This window comes from Pistacia vera, unplaced genomic scaffold (assembly GCF_008641045.1).
Source record: "Pistacia vera cultivar Batoury unplaced genomic scaffold, PisVer_v2 Contig778, whole genome shotgun sequence".
Taxonomy (NCBI): Eukaryota; Viridiplantae; Streptophyta; class Magnoliopsida; order Sapindales; family Anacardiaceae; genus Pistacia; species Pistacia vera.
This window is the reverse complement of record NW_022196643.1, coordinates 411,840-433,542: the sequence shown is the minus strand read 5'-3', so window position 1 is coordinate 433,542 and position 21,703 is coordinate 411,840.

Here is a 21,703-nt window from a genome sequence, read left to right as displayed (position 1 = left end):
TCTTTGAGCACTCTAGACCGCTCAGCATCCATAGATCTTCTCTTTTGTCTTATTGGTCAAGCCCCTAAGTCAACTTTTAATCCATGGTACATTACCTTGGGACTAATCCCCACCATGTTCGCATGTACCCAAACAAACATGTCGAGGTTTTTCTTTAGGAACCCCATAAGATTTTTTGCCAGCTTGTCGTTCAGACTGCTACCAATTCTCAACACACGAGTTGGGACTTTCCCACTAATAGGTACTTCTCGTAGCTCTTCTATTGGCCCTGCAGAGGGTTTTTCTTTGTGGATGTGAGGATCTATGGTGTCTTCCAAAGGTTTGGGCTTTGACTTACACTTAGCAATGACTATAGGTCTCGGGAGTGGCCATTTTTATGTAGCATGAACGACCCAAGTATAACACTCCTAAGAATCTTTCCTGCAACTCCTGATTGTTGCAACCCCGCCTAGAGTTAGGAATCTTATTGCTTGGTAGCGCACTTAGGCAACTATGCTTAGGTCATCCAGGATCGGCCCCCCGACAGTGACATTATAAGTGGTAGGGCAGTCGACCACTAAGAAGTCCACCGTCACCATCCTGATCTTAGGCTGTTCCCTAAGAGTCACGGGCAAGTTGATTGTTCCCCTAGGGACTAAGTTATCCCTGGTGAATCCGTATAGCGGTGATAAACATGCCCTCAAGTCTCGTTCTGTGAACCTTATTTCCTGGGAAGCTCTTAAGAAAATGATATTCAATGCACTGCCATTGTCGACCACTACTCTGAGTACTCTGGCATTGCTGATCTTTGCTGCGATTACAGTCCCATCATGGTTGTGGTAAGGCGATTCTTCTATTCTTTCTTAGTGAATCCCATCACCACGCTTTCTTGCCTTGGCTGCTTGGGCGACTTTTGCTCACAACTCTTTACTCGGGGGATCGAGCCTGTCTTGGCCTCATGCGCATATTGCTTGCGAGAGTGCCTTGAGCTCCCTACAATGTCAGGCCTCCGTAGATCATACCCACTAATACATTGTTGTTTGTAAGAACTTGTTAGATTTGATTATTCTACTCGCTTGGATTTTTGCGAGTTGGAGCCTCTTTGACAAATTCTTTCAAGTGACCTCTTCTAATCAGATCTTCAATGGCATCCTTTAGCGTTTGATACTTATTAGTGTTGTGGCTAATGTCTTGGTGGTACCAATAGTATTTTTGGTGATCTTTTCTACCTAGTGCCTTCCTCATTCTTTCCGACGAGGGCAATTTCTTAGTCTCATGGGAGACTTCACAGATGTGAGCTACATATTGAGTTAGGGGGTGTACTCCACATACCACAGAAAAGGTTAATTTTCCTTGCGATTTTCTATTCTATGTCTTTCTTGGAACATGTTCCGGTCCCTATCATTGCGATCTTGACCCTTTCATTTATCTATTGGATGATCTCGTCACCTGTCGAGGGCTTTCTTGGCCAGCTTTTGGCTAAGGTCGTTAGCGAGCTTTCTACTTGCTAATGTTTGACGACCATTTGATAGAATTTGGAAAGACTCACATGGTTTTCGCTCTGGAGCTCTTTCCACAACTTTGTTTGTAGCTTTATACCTACTATTAGCAAAGTCCAGATCTACTCTTTAGGTGCATCCGCGACCTTTGTTTGTTCATTATGGAATCTCGTTAAATAGGAGGTTGTAGTTTCATCTTTTTCCTGATGAATATTGCTCAAATAATTGAGCAGCATTGTGAACTATCTTCTCGTTTGGAATTATAGTAGGTATAGCGCAAAGAATTGTTACCAAGACTGTATTGAATTTGCTTTGAGCCTCTTGTACTACCTCTTGGCATCCCTTACTAAAGTGACCACAAAATAGCAACACTTTACCAAGTCATAGACCTTATGTAGCTCCATCAGGTCGTTAAAAGAGTCAAAGTGGTCTCTAGGATCCCTTTTCCCATCAAGCATGCTCTCTGCCGCCCTGAATCCCTAGGAGAGCAGGGCCTGATGAACTTCCTCCCTGAATGGAGAACTCGCTATCTCTTCCGCCACATTTTTCTGGCGGGCCCTTATATCATCGAGCAGTTTTTGCACACAATCTAAATCCTTATCATGAGGAGTAGTCTGGCTATGGGCTCTGTTCAGCCTTATCTCAAGTAGGTGAGTTTGGAGATTCATTGCTTGTGAGCCTCCTTTGTCGTTCACATTGATGCGTGAGGTAGAGTCATGATGGCTAGGTTGGTAGGTGCTATCATATTCATTAGTGCATTGCTCGCGGCATTGTTTAAAACTGGAATGTCGGTTATTGCTAGATTGGTGCACATGACTGATCTTGCGAGCTTACGAGGATTGACCCCACCTTTAGCGTAGGTTAAAACTGGCATGCTAGCATTGGGCTATCGTCAAGCAGGTCGAGCATCCTTTGGGTGACCATTGCTTTCATTCTTTTCCATGGGCTGTTTTGCCTAGCGCATCTCGAAGTTAGTTTGCCCGCGAGACTCATGCTCATGAGCGGAATGTACCTTGGGGTGTCAGGGCTGTAGATCACTCATTGGTGTCAACGAACTTGATTGGTAACCGATTGAATTCTGACCTATTAGGGTATCCTCCGTGAAGCATGGCTGGTCAAGGTCCTAGGGGGCCTATTACTGATTCCTTGATTCAGCCACGTTTTGTTGAACTGCATGTGCAACCATTGTTCTTATCATTTCCACCAGCTGACCATTCTTAGGATTCGACATCCCTACCCCCTGCTGATTCATGACCTATTGCCCTGGTGGCATTGGTGGTCGACTTGAAAGAGCAGTCTAATGCATCTCTTGGTTGGTGGTTTCCATATTGTCGTGGTTTCTGGCGTTAGTCTTTGATCTGGTACGGGCCATTTGAATTTTTAGGTGGTCAGGTCATTGAAATAGATTTCTGGAAATTTTGAAATTTGGCAGAGGCCTTGCTTCTAGTGCCAAAATGTTGATGCAAAAAATTCACCAACTAGGGCGATTCGATTGACCTTGGCAGAATCGAAACTAATGTGGGCGTGATTACAAATAATTAATAAAGTAATGGATATGAGAGCAATAATGTGAATGACACAAAAGGTTTTTAAAGTGGTTTGACATGTTTAGATCTCGAGCCTGTTAGTGTATGCCCTCGGAACCAATCGTGTCATCAGTTCCAAGGTATTATGTTTTGTATATACATTTTTATCTTATCAATAGAAGAAGGTGTTCTTATTTCACATGTGGTTTATTGCTTCATATGTAATATATATATATTACATATGAAGTGTCCAGATGATACAAATCTTTAGAAGATCAAAATGTCTGTAATAATTTCTTTCTAGCTAGTATACTCGTAGAATAATCAATAAAACTCATTAAAAATATATATAAGAAAATACACATATAAATGAGTAATAAAGTATGGGCCCATACTTAATTTTTCTTTATATACAAATATACTCAAAATAGCAGCTTGACAGTGTAGCCCAACCCTTCCAGTATGACCACAACTCACCTATTACCTACAAAAACATTAAAAACAACCGAGTGAGCACTAATTGCTCAGTAAGTAAACCTGCTATGCTACCCTTCTCTCTCCGTTGCTTAAGTTCTGAATTTTCTTTCCTTACATCACACTTCCCCATTATTCTCTCTGTTCTTTCTCTGTTTTGCTCTCTGTTTTTCTCTCCATTTTCTAATTTTTCACTACTCGTGATAATGACCATGGTCTTATGCATATTCATGATGCAAATGCACAAATGCATAGATTATGCACTTTCTTTTCTATTTTTCTTATTCTGTTTTCTATTTCTTTCTTTCTTTTCTAGTCTTTCTTTCTATTCTTTCTTTTCTTTCTTTTATATTCTTTCTTTCTTTCTTTTCTATTCATTATTTCTTTCTTTTCTATTCTTTCTTTCTTATCTATTTTTTATTTCTATTCTTTCTTTTCTTGCCGATCGGACTCGGTTGAGGCATGGATTTGGAACCCTGGCCATGTGAGTGAATTCTCTAATTTGCATATAGTCCTCATCCACACGCACTTTTAACAGACTGTACAATTCTTCTTTCTAAATTCTGAGGCCGCTCATTAAAGGCGGTGTGCATGTGGGGCTATGTCACTCACAGGCTGCCCATCGCAACAACCTTCTCTTCTTTTTATCTTTTTACATTTCTTTCAATAAAAAATACAGATTTGATTATCTTTAATATTCTCATTTCTTTCTATTTTCTCTTTAACATATTTTAGTGTTTTTTCATGCTCTTATGAATATGTAGGCATGTAGATGGTTTCATGCTTATAATTCTTTCTAAATTCACATGTTTAGATGCAATTATGCATTATGGAATGCATACATGTCATTCTCTACCATCTACAAACTCATCCCAAAGTAACATATAATTATACTCATACATGCACTTCTCTTTGACATTTCATCAAACAATTCATGTGCACAAATCAACACTATTTAGCTACACTTCCATCTCTCTTCTAGGCCACCAAAAATTTGGAATAACATCCTCCATAATTAATGCCAAATCTGCCCAAAATACACACTCCAAAATTTCCACTTCAATTCTTCCAAATTTCATCCAAACATTCATCAAATATCAAATGTACCAACACAACTTCTCATGGATAGGTTCTAATCATCATTCAACACCAAATCCATCAACAATTCTACACATAACACATATATATATATATGCATAAAGAAAATTCTCTACTCAACATAACTTAAATTATACTTAGGGTAGGATTTACTTACCTTTGTTATGAGCTATCCAACCCTTTAAGAATCTTCTTTGATCAAACTCTCTTCCTCTTAAATCCTATGAGCACAAACCACAAACCATCAAAATTCAACACTTTAAAAATGAAAAAGCACTTCTTAGTGCAAGGATCTTACCTAAAGTTGCTTGGGATTGAAAATCCACTAAAAAATACCCAAAATCTATGAATTTCTTTTGAAAAAGAAGTGAAGAAATTGAGAGGATTTGGAGGATAAGGTGGCGTGAAATGGGTTGAAGAGTGGCTAGGGTTTCACTCTTCAATCCTTGATAATATAACATAAAATTATATATTAGTTTCCTATTTTTCCCTTGCACTTTCTTTAAAATTTCATCTATGTTCCTTAGTTAATTACCATACTGCCCTTATTTTCATTGCATACTCCATGAAATTCTATCGCTTTTCACTCCTCACAATTTCAACTAATTTTGAGTGAAAAGACCATTTTACCCTTAATGCAAGTTTAAGGCATTTTCTTCACATTTTCTCAAAATAACTTTAGCAAAAATCAACTAAAGGTATAAGATCATAAATTAAATTGCATACCTTCATGTGAGAGTTACAATGTCGTCGGTTCCAAGGTATTATGTTTTGTATATATATGTTAATGTAGATATTTTGTATATACATTTTTATCTTATCAATAGAAGAAAGTGTTCTTATTTTACATGTGGTTTATTGCTTCATATACATATATGTATGTATTACATGTGAAATGTCTAGATGATACAAATCTTTAAAAGATCAAACTCATCAAAGTATTCCTTATATAGGTAATATTAATTGGGCAATAATATTACACAGTAGGCATGCTAAATGCCTCTGTAGAATATCATGTGATGATATTAGTGTGGATGATTATAAAAATTATATCACTAGGGCATTAGCATGGATAAGCGGTTAGTAAACTGTTTATCGAATATGACCATTTATGATGAATCACATGGACATTTAAAATGTAGTCAATGATGCATCATAAGATCGTACTAGTGTATTAATCCTTAGACCTTAGATATCACGGTTGGATTCTACATAAACCCATATAGTTCATATGGTGTATAAACATGAGGCTAATCATGTCATGTGTTAATAAGCCGATTTGGCCATGTGTTGTTTATGTGTGAGGACAAGTGATAGTCAAGATTTGATTCATTGACTTGGTATAAATTGATATCAAGTTCCTAGACAAATGTCAAGATAGGTTGGAAAGAGGAAATCTCCGGCCAGGGTATATAAAATGTAACTTGAAAGGTTGTTTCATGGTGACACGTTCCATACATATTGACTATCAATTTTATATAAAATTAAGATAAGAATTTTGACATACCATGAATCAATTCTTAATTTGGATTAGACAACGGAAGGATTTGATTATACAATGCGTATGATTATAAAAAGGTTCGTTGGAGTATATCTTCATCGTGACTTAGAGGTTATGGAGCATTGCTAGATGTCTACCATAATCGGTGAAAATTTTGTCCATAAAGACTTATGACAAAGCGTATCGGAATAGACTATAATATTGGGCCCAAGGCCAGACCATAGTGAACCTAAGAGGTCACACATAAAAACTAAGGAAAATGGAGAAATAGCCAATGAGAGTTGATTATCCAAGGTTGGCTAGCATCTACCAAGGGTAATAAAGTTATTTATATTTTTATCATTGAATTGGATTCAATGGAGGGTTACATTAGTTATTATGAATAATTTAAGAGTTAAATTGCTAATTGGAATTAAATGGAATTCCAATTCACAATTAATCATTATTTTTATACTAAATTGAATTTAACAATAGGTTGTAACTGTAAACATATGCTGGGTCAGACAATTGTTTGAGCCGAATTGATTCTCGATCGGACTATAACCTCGCGAAACTCTAACTTCTCCGAGCTTAATGCAAAAATCACATACAACACATATCATTAATTGAAAATAATCATACACCTAATTAGGGTCATTATACAAATAGTCTCATCTTCTAAATTCTAAATTCTAAATTCTAAGATTAAGATTATACAAGGAGTGATGAAAGAGCCTCCTTGCTTTTTAATACAGTTTTGTTTAAAGATGGATGAACACAATCCTAAAAATATAAAAATAAAGCCCTCTTATTACGACCTCTTTCATAACACAAAAAGAGTCTTAGTGAAAACTTATAAGAATTTTTTGAAGTGTTGTTTTATCCTTTGCAATCCTAAGAATCAAGATTTTATTCAATTCAATTGAAATATGTAAGATTAACTTAAAAAATTGACAAATGGGGCTTAGAAAGAAGTTAGTCGGGCTCAAATATAACATCGCTCTTTTATATTGTTTTTTAAAACACCTCTTTAGTTGGCTCTCCTGATGTTAGGACTAATATTGTTAAAAAAAAAAAAAAAAAGTTTGACCAAGGTTGTAGCCTGGGTCTCCCATATGCTGGTTCACCCCCTGCTTAAAGAAAATGTCTTTGACGAGGCAAGTGTTTTATCCTTGAAACAAACAAAAAGTCTAGCTTGGTGAAGAAAATTCTTAGCTACTCCTAGATGTTACCTTCCTGATTGATATTATTTAAAATGATATTTTATAAACAACGTTCGCTCTTTCCTATTTAGATCTACTGACTCTTTTTTCAAACAAACTATTATAAATACCTACCACAATAATGAACCAACCCACCAAAATACCAAATTCATAACATCAAAATGCACGGGCTTGTTGCAGTGAATACGGTGGTGGTTGCATCGGCTTGCTTTGTGTGGGATGTCTACGGCACCCTTCAGGTACTCACAATTATAAATACATTTCTGCCAAATGTTCTTGGAACAGTAAAAGTGCTTGAAGGTGATGGACATGTTGGCGCACATCTAAACGTTACATTTCCACTAGGTAAATTAATTCATATTATTTATCAAACTTTTATTTGAACTACTGAATATTAAATGTTCTTGTTTGGTTTTTGTTTTAGGAACTCGAGTTGGTTATATGAAGGAAATGATTACAAAGGTTGATAATATGAAGCATGTGAAGGAAACAGAAACCATTGAAGGAGGATTTACAGCATTGGGCTTCGGTTGTTATATAACTCAATATAAAATTATCGAGAAAAATTCTACATCAAGTATTATAAGATCAACAATAGAGTATGAGCTAGGTGATAAGTTAGCAAATCTTACTTCTGTAGTAAATACTGAGTTAGTGGAAACACTTGCAGAAACCATTGGAAAATCTCTGACTGAGAAGACACCTCCTCCTTATTAGCATCTGCAAAAGGATAATAATATTATCAGATTGATAATGATATTCAAATAAAAATGATATTTCTAGGCTTTTCTATATATTTTATTGTATTCTATAAGTCTATTCTATGAGTGTTATGTATTTAGTTTATAACTGTCATTTTTTGAATTTACAAACTTTTACATTGATATGTTGTATTTTAATAAAAAACTTATATTTGGGGTTATCTAGACCTTGCTTTTCCTTTGTTTAGTTACCAACCTAAAAGCAACATAAAGATTATGTAGTGAAACTGATACTCTATATAGGACTAACCTCTATGTAGTCATAAAAAATTATGGTTCCAATTTGGGCTAGTTATAAATAAAAATAAATTTCACATGGTAATAAGTTATAATTTTTCTAAGTTCTGTCGTAATTTCTTATAAATAGTTTTATAGAAAATATTATTAGGATAAAAAGAATTAATTTTGAAAATTGTTGTTGTGGTGATGGTTACAACTTTGAATTTCCCATACCAGAAAAATAAAACCACATCCTTTACAGTTTGAAAACTGCCAAGGATTTGGTCAATTTTTGAACTGCCAAGACACAGAGGCTTCCTTGACAGTAGTAACACTTCCTCTTTCATGACAACTTTGGAGACTAGTGGCATGCCCTGAGAATGTACATATATATATATATATTTTTTTCAAGGAAATTTAATATCGTCTATCTCACCAAAGGTAGACACACTATTAGCTTCACCATGGGTTTTTGACCTTGAGTTGTTCGTCGAATCAGCTCCACATTTTAGATAATTTCTCTTGAGGTGCCTAGATTGTCCACACCCCTAGCAAACGGTTTCTTGTTCATGGAGTTCTTCCTCTTCGAGCTACTGACTACCATCAATGCCAAGTCTTCAGATGAAACACTATATCCACCACTTAGCCTCTTCTCTTCAGAGAAAAGTTTGTAAATGGTTTTCGAGAACACAATCTTTTCCTTTCCGTGAATCAAATTGGGTTTCATGTGTTCATAAGAAGGTGGAAGAGACTAGATAAGTCTTAACACTATATCCTCGTCATCTATCTTCACTCCAATGGCTTCTAGTTCAGAGATGATATCATTTAAGACACTCAGATGGTCAAAAATAGTTGTGCCTTCATTCATACGTAGAGTATGAAACAACTCTTTGAGATACACCTGATTAGAGATGCCTTTTGCTTGGTACATTCCTTCAAGCTTCTCCCAAAGTTTCTTGGAGGTTGAAATTCCTTGCCTATTAGCAAGAACGTTCTTGGCCAAAGACAAGTAGATCGTACTTGTAGCTTTCAACCCAATCTTCATCGCTCATACCATATTTCGAACCTTCTTTGCTAGCATCCAAAGTTGGTTGCCCATTTAATGCCTTGTGTAACCCAGATTGAATCATCATATACTTGACTTGTACTTGCCACAAGCCAAAGTTGATTTCCCATTGAATTTCTCTACATCAAATTTTATGCTCAACATTTTTGCTTTAAGAACCTGGCTCTGATACCACTGTTAGGAATAAATGTCACACAATATAGGGAATTAGAAAGTGGAGAATTAAGAACACAATCTCACAACACAACAATTAAATGGAAGCTCCAAAACCAGAGAAAAACCACTATTGTTGCTAAAGAAAACCCAAGAAAATTAATTGTGTGAAAAAGATTACAATCACTTATACTCTCAGTAAAATTTTTTGCACCCAAAAACAAAAGAATAATTACTCCCAAGAGAAGTTTAACACAAACCTTTCTAATTTTCTTCTCCTTTGGACACTTTTCTCTTAATCTTTGGGATACATAAAACCCTAACAGTTGCCCCCTAGTTATAGCCTTCAAGAGCAAACCATAGCCACACATTTCACTTTGCTAAATCTCCACCACTTATTTAAAGAGCTTGAGCCGACTTACTTTTTGGGCCATACTTGGGCTTTGATAATGGGCCTAATCCAACAATATTTTTAATTAGCCAACATATGCAATTTGCACAACATTTTACATTTGTCAAATTTATTCTTTTAATAGTGAAAGTATCTTAAAAATTAATAAATAAATAAAATACTTTGTAGATTATGAAATTATAATGAGGATGAAGCAGTTTTCACCAAGGTTGATGGCATCTTATATTGATAATAATAATGGAATTTGTGGTTAATATTGAGAAAGCATTATATAAGATTGTTGAAAAAAAATACTATGAAAACTATGTATTTGAGAATAAGGAATAGAAACTGATCACACCTATGTATTAAGAATAAGGAAAGAGATACTGATGACAATGATTTCCTACTAATGTATGTAACAAGTATATGTAAAAGAGATTATTTTGAAAATTTAAAGTTTGCAGATTTAATTGGCTTCGGGTTTTGATAGCAAGAAAGCAATGAAGAATGTTTTAATAAGTTATAGCTAAGGTTTGTTTGCTTGAATAATTTATCTCCAAGTACTTAATGATAGGAACACATAATGGGTATTGCGAATGCAAACATTTCAAGCTCATTGGTTTGCCTCGTAAAAGTCTATATTGAGACTTTTTAATAAACTTGAAGTAGATGAAATTAACCTTTATTCATTTAATAATGGATGAAAGAGGCCAACTCTTTTAGGTAGTGCATTGTGAGAAATGTCTAGAAAGGGTATGAAGTTGGGATGAAATACAGAGGAAAATGCTTTATCTTTATTGATTTTTCTTAACAAACTTTTTGGCTTAAGAACTCGGGTTTATATACAAGCTCAGTATATGAGCTAAACTGAGTTAACAATCACAACTCAGTCCTAAACTACGTCGTTTACATAAAAGCAACCTACTCTTTAAAACTATGTCATTTGTATAAAGAGCAACCTACTCCTACTAGCTTTCATTCCTGACACTTTAACCCATCAATTTTTGCATAGTCAACATTCCCCCTCAAACTGGGCTACCGTGTACCTTCCAGAACTTCATTTAACAACTGCTATTTTAACCCTGCATATCTGACACTTCCCTTCAAAATGAACTTCTAGCACCTTACAATTTTGCATATCTTACATTTCCCTTCAAAATGAAGTTCCAACACCTTACAATTCCGCATACAAAATGAACTTCCAGCACCTTACAATTTTGCATATCTGACACTTCCCTTCAAAATGAACTTTGAACATCTTACTAATTTGCATATCTGATACTTCCCTTCAGAAAATTGAACTTCCAGTACTTCATTCATTAACTACGAACTTCCTTTTAAATTGAACAGTACCAATAATTCCGACTCATCAATTTTGCATAAATTTGACACTCCTTTTAAGCTAAACAATATTAACAAAGCTGACAACATTTCTTTAAACTGAATAGCATTAACAAATTCAAAGAACTGGCAGCATCATTTCACAGCAGAGATTCAAACACAAACTGAACAACATCACTAAAGAGTACTTGAACACAAATCACAGCACTACACGTCTTTCCTGCCTACATCTAACTATAATTGCACCATCTCATCAGCAACACATTCTTCCTACCGACACCAATTTAATGAAATCAGTACAAGAAAATACATTGCAGTATGTAATCTGAGTATACCAGTTCATTGTTGCTCAAAGGAGATGACATTAAGTTTCTTTTGTAACTCAGGAAATTGAGCTGTTGAAAGAGATTTTGTAAGGCAATTAGCAATTTGAAGTTTGGAGGGAACATACTGGATCACCATTTTCTTGGCCAACACTTGTTCTCTTATATAATGGGCATCAATCTCTATGTGTCTGGTTCTAGCATGACACACAGGATTGGCAGCCAATGCCGCTGCACTTGTCTCACCATATAACAGGGGTATTATGAAGAGCAATACCTAATTTAGAGAACATACTCTGTAGCCAAGCAACCTCTATAGCTGTGTGAGCTAGTGCCTTATACTCTGCTTCAATTGAAGAGAGGGCTACCACCTTTTGTTTTCTAGAACTCCATTGGATTAGGTTAGGTCCCAAGTAAATACAATAACCACTTGTTAACCGTTTATCTTCTAAACTGCTTCCCCAATCAACATCTACATAATGTTTGATATGTACCTGAGTACACTTTTGCATGCTTGCCATTGAAGTTCAGTTGGAGTTTGTAGAAACTGACTGAGTATGTTAACTGTGAAACTGATATTTGGTTGGGTTAAAGTTAGGTACTACAAAGCTCCAATGGTGCTCCTGTATAGACTAGGGTGATCAAACGGTGGACCAACAGTGGTAAACAACCTGGTGCCTAATGCCATAGGTGTAGAACAAGCATTGGCCTTGAGCATCTTAGTCTTGAGAAGAAGATCAGATGCATATTTTGATTGTTTAAGATGAATACCACTTGCTAATCTACTAGCTTCGAAACCCAAAAAATACTTCAAGGAGCCCAATATTTTCAATGCAAATTGAGTATTAAGATCTTAAACTAATTGAATGACATAAATGCCATTGGAGTCGATGATAAGTATGTCATCAACATACACTAACACATAAATTAGACCAGAATTGTGCTTAAGAATGAACAAACTTGACTCAGAAATTGAGTTGATAAACTCTTTATCAAGGAGGGAAATTTTTAGCTTATCAAACCAGGCCATAGGTGCTTGTTTAAGACCATATAAAGCTTTATTTAACTTGCAAATAAATGAGGGATGTTTAGAATCCTCAAAACTAGGTGGTTGATGCATGTAGACTGTCTCATTCAACTTACCATTTAAAAATGCATTATTTTACATCAATTTTATGGATGTCCCATCCATTCGTCAATGCTAATGTGAGAATTATTCTGATAGTTGAACGCTTGACAACTGGTCTGAAAGTCTCAAAATAATCCAAGCCAGGGGTTTGCTGGAATCCCTTGGCTACTAGTCTAGCTTTATATTTTTGTTAAGAGCCATCTACATTGAACTTTGTTTGAAACACCAACTTATTACCTACCATGTTCATATCAACTGATGAAGGGACTAGTGACCAAGTATTATTCTTAACCAAGGCTTCAAACTCACTTTGCATAGCACTTTTCCATTCAAGAGTTGTAAGTGCTTTAGTGACAGTAGTGGGTTTAGGAACCACATAACTCTGACTTGTTGTAAATAGAACTTTAGGGACTGCATACTCAGTAACACCAGAAGATACAACAGATTTAGTAGTAATATTAGCAAGAACTACAGATTTAGTACCATTAGTAGGAGCTGCAGTCTTTGTAGCACCAATAGGAAAAGAAGTAGCTGATTTGAATCTTGTCATCATGGAGTGAACACTGGTAATAATAGGTACCCAATAAGTTGAACTAGCATGAGGCCTAGAGAAGGAGAGATCATCCATAAGAGAGCAACTTGGTGAAGATCTTGCCAAAGAATTAATATGAGAAGAAGATACAGTACGATGTAATGTTTGTGAGGACGAGGGAATTTTGAGATCAATATCTAAGGAACAATTTGGTGGAATATAATTGGAAGGTAAAATAGGAAGAAGGGACACTTGGTAAGGTTCAACAAGTGAAGATGAGATATAGGGTATCGACTAAGACTCTGATGATAAGGATGAGGTATTGGACACTAACTGAGACTGACGTGAAGAGGATGAAGTAGGTCTCGGTGATGAGCTTATGGTGCGATGATTGGGTGACATTGATGATGAAATAGGTGCTGATGAAGAAGATGAGATTTGGGATAATGACAAACCTAAAATATGATTACCAATTGATGTGATATCAGGTGAAGTCTTGCTATGAGCATTAGGCATTGTAGATGGGGCATGATCACCTAAGGAGGGAGTGTAAGAAATCACAACACAAGGAAAAGGTGTATAAGGCTGATCTAATGCTACAATGTTTAAAGGTAGACCAGAAGATGTATGTAAAGAAGACCCAGAAAAGAAATTTTTGCATGAAAAAAGGAATTCAGACTCAATGAATTTTACACTAGGAGTAACAAATATTTTTCCATTAGATCTAAGACATTTATACCCTTTATACACTAGACTATAACCAATAGAAACACACTTGGAAAAATGAAAATTGAATTATGAGAACTAAAATCTTGAATATAAGGAAAGTAAGCACCCCCAAACACCTTTAAACTCCCATACATAGGATGTTTACTAAAGAATTTCTGATATGGTGAACAATGATTAAGAACACCAGTTGGCATCCTATTTATGAGAGATACAGAAGTTTCAAAGGCTAACCACCAATATTGAAGGGGCATAGATGCATGTGCAAGAAAAGTAATACCTGTTTCCACAATGTGTCTATGCTTCCTTTCACTTCTACCATTTTGTTGATGGGTATAAGCACAAGAATACCAAATTGTGATGTCAATTTCATTAAGGAAAGGAATGAGAGCCTTATACTCACCTCCTTGATCGGATTGCAAGCATTTTAGCTTGTATCCAAATAGTCTTTCAGCAAGATGGTGAAATTTAACAAAAATTGATTTTACTTCAACTTTGTTTTTTTTTAAAGGGAACAGCTAGGTGAATAGACTATAGTCATCTAAAAATTGAAGATAGTATCGAAATCCTTCTATAGAAGAAAACGGGGCAGAGCCCTACACATCAGTATGGACTAATTCAAGTGGGGTAATAGCTTGGGACTGTGATCAAGGAAAATTAGCATGGTGTGCTTTTCTTAATTGACAGGCATCACAAAAAGACATAATAGGAGGACTAGGAGCCTTAGTGCCCTGATAACCTGAATTGGAAGCAGATTTTAATTGGGACAAAATTTTGCTCAAAACATATGCATGAGGACGGCCAAAACGCTTACACCAAGTTATGTAATCAATTTAATTTCTATTTACAACAAAGCAATGCAAATCAGAAGTGCAATGATTACAACTATTATTCGGAGCTGAAGTGGACAAACCAGACACATCAAATTCAATCAGATTTGAAGCAATATTTTTTGAGGAATTACAACACACATTAGAAGTAGCAATGATAGTATTATTATCAGAAAAATTAGGCAAACAAGTTTTATTACTGTGTAAAGCATTACAGTCCAAAGCTGAAGTAGACTTTGCTTTATTCACTACAATATTAGAGTTAAAAGAAGATGCAGGAGACACTTTAAAGACTGATTGACTATTCAGTGAACAACTTTGAGATGTAGATGGAACATCTTTACACTGTAAAGGTGATTGCATGAATGACATGGTGTTTGAGGAACATTGAAAAGGCAAAATAGTACTAGGTGTACAATCACTAGGTGTATAATCAGAATCAAACAAAGAGGTGTCTGACTCAGATTTTACAGTAGCAATAAAAGTGGAAGAACTGGACTGTGTATATGCAGACTAGGCAGATGATATGTTGATAGCACAACAATTAGCTTCAAATTCCACAATCACATTATTATCTTTAGTGAATTTAGAGATGCTAAGGAGATTTTTTATAATTTTGGGAACACAAGAATATTCTTAAGTTGCAAACACTTAGAATGAAAAAACTTGGTAAAAAAGAATGACCAGTATGTGAAATAGCAAGAGACTTACCATTGCCAACCTGACGTTTCTCTGCTCCATCAAAAACCTTGTTGATATTCAACTAATTCAGGTCAAAATCAACATGATCTATTGCCCTAGAATCCATGTACTATACAGTGTCAACTGGAGAATAAGCAGTGGCAAGAGCAATGTGTTGATGTGCTTAGGTATTAACATAGTTGCCAGGAACTGATGTGGAAGAAGGAGATTAAACCCAATGTTCTAAGCCAAGCGAAACAAAGTGTGCTTGACTATTGGCTGATAATTGCTGACTAGGTACATTGAAGCTTGGAGAATGACTAAAATTGTTATGCAAAGAGTCAAATTGGGCACTATAAATCTATTATGATACAACATAGTGCTGTTGATTCATAGGTCCTGGCTGTGTGTTAGCAACCATTTGTTGGCCAACATGAGTAAGTTGCTGAGTGGCAGGATGAAAATTGTTAATAGGTTGTTGAGATAGCTGACCAAAGTGGTAGGAATTCTGGTAATTCTGGGAAGAGTTCATAGTTGATTGCAGATTACCATTATAAGTGGAATTAAATCTATGAGAACACTGGATTGCCAAATGTCCAGCTTTATTGCAAACCTAACAAATTAGTCTATTTCGTTGATTATTTCATCCTCTCCCTCTACCATAAGACACTGGACCAAGATATCTTGGACTGAATGTGGTAGCTCCATAATGGACAAATGGTTGAGTAGTTGGAAAAAAATGACTGAGCAGTTGGGACAGTGTAGTTTTGAGGTCAGTGAGGATTACTGAGAGAGTTCAGTGAAGGTTCAACACTAGGAAAACTGTCATGCACCAACTTGGGTTTATTGCGATTAGCCTAAGCTACTAAATTTGGAACATTAAAACCACCAGAATGGCTAGTCAGAGCTACATTTGCAGAGCTATTTTATAGGTCTACTGAGTTGAATTTTTCCATACGTATCTCATACTTTTGAAGCAAGAATTGAGCTTCTTGTAAAGTAATAGAATCAACTTTTGACTCAAGCTTGGATGCGAGAATAACTACTATAGTGTCGTACTCAGGCCCCAAATTGTCTAATACAAATTGTATCTGCATCAAATATAACTAAGCCACTAGCAGCTACACTTTCCACAATCTCTTTCATTTTCTTAACATAATCTCCTATAGTAAGACTTCCTTTTTGTGTTGTTTGAAGTAAATTTTTGAGATGTAAGGCTCTAGCCGTTGAATTAGTAATAAACTCACTCTCTAAAGCAAATTAGATTTCAAAGGAAAAAAGACACATAGATACATAACTGAACATATCATCTGAAATAGAAACTAACAACCAACTCACTAAGCATTTGTCAGTTTTCTTCCATTGAAGATATGCTGGATTGATTTTAACATTAATTGAATCACTACTTGCCCTAGGTTCAGTACCAATTGAATTTTGTTCATTATCAATTATAGGACCACAAAGTATGAAAGGCAAAGGACAAGGAGATCTACCTAGTAGATGATCCTCCAACTCATGTGATCCAATCGTGAAACGCACTTAGGAGCTCCAAAACCTGTAATTATTTCTTGTTAGCTTTGGGCTTATGATTTGAAGCAACAACAGAGACAGTTTGACTTGATGAGTCACAGAGCATTCCTTCTATGCTGTTAGGTGATGGAAATGGCGAAGAATCTTTAGCTATTGACGTGAGTTAGGGCTCTGATACCACACGAGAAAAGTCTAGAAAGAGTAAGAACTTGGGACAAAAAACAGAGGAAAATGCTTTATCTTTATTGATTTTTCTTAACAAACTTTTTGGCTCTAGAACTTGTGCAAGCTCAGTATGTGAGCTGAACTGAGGTAACAAACGTAACAGTCTTAAACTACGTCATTTAGTTAAAAGCAACCTGCTCCTTAAAACTGTGTCATTTGTATAAAGAATAGCCTACTCCTACTAGCTTTCATTCCTGACACTTTAACCCATCAATCTTCGCATAGTCAACATGCATGATATCTCTATAAGAGTGCATTAAGACTCAGTAAATACCAAAATTGATGTGGTGCTCTGGGCCTACCACTGGTTAGAGAGCCCTTAAGTACTTGACACTAACAGGCCAAATATTTCGTTCTTTTTAAATAAAATCAACTAATTTTGCTGACAAAAAACAGAAATTGCTTTCCATAAAAAACAAAAAGAATTAGTATTCTATAAGTTTTATTTTTCTGTAGTTGGTTTTGTTATTTATTAAACCTTTAAAGTCAAATATAAGCAGTTTTACTTATTATTCAACTTTAGGAAGTTAGCAGTGATGGCAATGGGCCGAGCCAGGACCGGGTACCTCTGGGCCCAGGCCCAAACCCGACCTTATGACAAAGGCTCAAGCCTAAGCCGAGCCCGTCACGAGTATGACAAATAAAACCCAAGCTCGGCTGACTTTTTGTAACCTCATACCCGAACCAAGCCCACCCATTTTTATAATGTGAATTTTTAAATATTAATAAATTTCAATTTTTTTTATATTTTTAATTCTAGAAATAATTTTTAAATATTAATTTATTTTTGAATACTCACCAAATATATAAATAACTTTCCACAAAGTGCATCCATCCATCCATGTAAGGTTTGGGGAAAATGAGTATATTTATGTAAGATAATCTTGTAATTAAATATATAGTATAAGGGTGATTTAATATAATTAATATTAAAATTGTCGGGTTGGGCTTGAAGACATACCCAGGCCTGGCCCGTACCAGAGATCGGGTCTTAAAATCAGACCCAGGTTTAAACCCAAACCCGCAAACATTGGATAAAGTCTGACCTTTTTGGGATGGGCCAGGCCAGGTATACGGAAATATCAAGTCCTTGCCATCTCTAGAAGTTAGCTGGTTAGAGTTAGTGCCATAAATCATGACATGAATGATGTTAATTTATTTGAGCCCGTCTAGATTTCTTTTGAAACCGGTTTTAAAATGCAATATATTAACTAATTATCTTTTAATTTCAATTTTAGCAAATCTTGCTTCTCAAGTAAATAACAAGCTATTGAAAACACTTGGAGAAACCGTTGGAGAGTACCTGAGTGAAACCATTGGGAAGTACCTGAGTGAAAAGAAAGCTCTTCCTCATAATCTTAATTATTATCGGTTCGATAATATTATTAAATTGATAATAATATTAAAATAACAATAATACGATGCCTATTAAGTTAAGATTTCAACTGTTTATTTCAACTAATATGGTTGATTATATGATAATAGATACAATAAGTAACTAGATTTGTAATTAAGGTGATATTGACATATAAGATTCCACAAAAGCTAGGATTTAAAATTGTGATTCAAATTTTAAAATAAAATAAAAGATGATATATTGTGTTTTCTTAGTTAATCTAAATTTGGTAGCACCAAAGATCAAAGAATGTTTGTGGGGCTCAGCTATAGCCTGGGTCTGCCATATGCTGGTTCATCCCCTGCTTAAAGAAAAAGTCTTTGATGAGGCAACTGTTTTATCCTTAAAACAAACAAAAAATCTATTCTCTATCCTTAAAGAATATGCTACACATAGATATTACCTTTCTAATTTATAATATTTAAAACGATAGTTTATAAACAACATAAACATTTGTAAGAAAATGGCTACGGAGTGTAAATTACGTATATAAATATTTCTTAAAACTAAAAATTCTGTAAATCACGTATATAAATATATGTAAGAAAAAAAAAATTAATATAACTAGTATATTCTTACACATTCTAATTAGTTTTACTAGTTTTATCGAATAAGAGTTTAAGGCCTGTGCATCTATTCATGGTGCCCTTTTTACTTGATAATAATATTTAAAAATCAGATGCATATTTTTACACAGTATTTAATCGCATATGCTCCAATGTCCATGCTAAAATTTTTTAAATATTCCCAAAATGTGTAGGATTTTTATGAGGATAAATTAGTCGTAAAATCTAATGATTTATCAATTATACCCTTAATGAAACAATAAATAATATATTCTTAATATATAACACTAGACTATGCTAGATTCTATAATCTAGCATTTAAAATAATGATTTAACATCTTAATTAAACCATGCTAAATGATGCTAGACTTAGTGATCTAGCACATTTCGGTTATTTTTGTCATCGTTATTTTTCTTGAGGGCAATTAGGTTAAATCATGTGTTAGGCTAAATCTGTCATTTAACCAAATCCTTGACATTTTAAGAATTAAATTTAGTAAAGATGACTGCATATGTAAATATTTGATAAATCAAGCTCTCTTTGACAGAATAATTATAACACACATACATAAACACACACAGCCCGCGCACACACACACAGCCCGCGCACACACACACATATAGATTCCAAGAACAATATATCTCTTTTTTCTTTAGGGAGAATAACATTTTCCCACCCAAGGATTGGCGAAATAACCCTTTCCCACCCATCAAGTTTCAAAACGACACTTTCCCACCCACCGTCATATTCTGTTAGAAATATCTGTTCTTAAGAAGGGCAAGATGGTGAGTTTACGTAAAAGCCTCATAATTCATAAATCCAAATTTTAAAATTGAATTGAAATCCCGGTCGGGTAGGTTTTTCCTTTCTCTTTTCTTTTCTTTTCCTTTTCTTCTCTTTCTTTCATTTTTTCTTTTTTTCTTATCTTTTCTTCGCCATCATCTCCTTCTTCTACGCTGGAGGTTGCGACGTCGATGTAACCTGTAACTGCCAACTGGGCTGGCAGCGTCACAAGCTTCAGCACGAGCCGACCTCTCTCACCGCCGCTGGCGACTTTGCCCACCTCCCTCACCAGCTCTTCATTGCCTCAAACCCATTCTACTGACCTCTCCAACGAGCCGCCGCCTCAAAGACCTCCTTTCTCCTTCGCAATTGCAGCACCCTGCAACTACGAGCAGCCGCATCCAGATTCCAGCCCCCCGCCATCTGTCGCCACCTCCGTCTGCCTCATCGTCCCGCACTGGTCGCTCCCCATCATCTCACATCCCCACCCCTGCCTTTGTTGCCACTGTTTGCAGAAGTTTGTGTTTGATGGTGGGAAGTGGATTGTTTTATTGATTTTGTGGAGTTGGATTTGGTTTTGAAGTATTGTTTTTTTATTTCTACTTTGAGGAAGATTTGGGTGATTTATGCTATATCAAACCCTTTCACATAGTTACCTTGCCAAGTCGCCCACCACCCGTTTGACAAAAAACCCCACCCCATGCCCATTGTGCAAACCATAACTCGCACAAGAAAGCGAGAAACGAAGCAAGTCCATGATTGTTGAGAGACAGGAGACGATAGATTAAAAGACAAAGGAGAAGGAACAAGAGAGCGACATCTACAGCTCTTTGGTAAGTGTTTTTGGGAAAAAACTTTTTCAAACAAAGGCAAAGAAATTATTGGATTGGGCATGGAGAAGATACGAAGTGCTTGCTTTGCTGGTCGTGTGACCTTGTTCGTGGCTATAGATATTTATATGAAGGTGTCCCAAAAATTATGGAAAAGGGAACCTTGTGAGTTGCATGAATTATATAGTGGTTATTAGATGTTGCTCAATACCAAAATGTTAGTATTTGCTTATTAAAAGTTAATGTTTATGATCTCACCCTCACTTTCTCCCCAAATCTTCACACTCGTACACCCACCAATTCAAGCTTCTTCTCTCTTAGTTCGATCATCCATGGCTTCTTTTTCAAGGCACAGGCTCATTTTTCCGGCACCTTCTCTGGTGGAGTTTGAGGGTCCGGCTGTTGCTCCAACAAGTAGTGCTTCAAGCTTGAAGAGTGGCTTGTTGGTTGTATTGATGAAAAAGAAACATTTATTTTAGAAGTGTCTAGCGAGGTTGTAATGTTCAAGTTTTGCGACTATGTTATATTAAGCTTTATGTTGATTATGTTCCTTTTGGTGTACCAGTTAGATCCTGTGGTGGAAGCTGGTACCGTAGATCTTGTGTTTTTTGAGTTTGTGAAAAAAAAATTGTATATAATTTTTTGAAATTCTAGTAAAACATTATTTTTAATTAAAAAAAATTGGAGGGACAAATTAGTAATTTAGATTTCTATGCATAGTTGAGGACGTATCAATAATTTCATAATTTAAGAGTGGATATATCGGTAATTGAATCTTGTGATATGACAAAATAATAATAATAAAATATTAAGCCAAATAATGAAAGATATTTTTTTCTTTGCAGCCAAATAATGGTGGATTTTTCTAATAGAACATAACAGTGGATAAGAAAGTGTCGCTTCGAAATTTAATGGATGAGGAAGGCACGTTTCGCCAA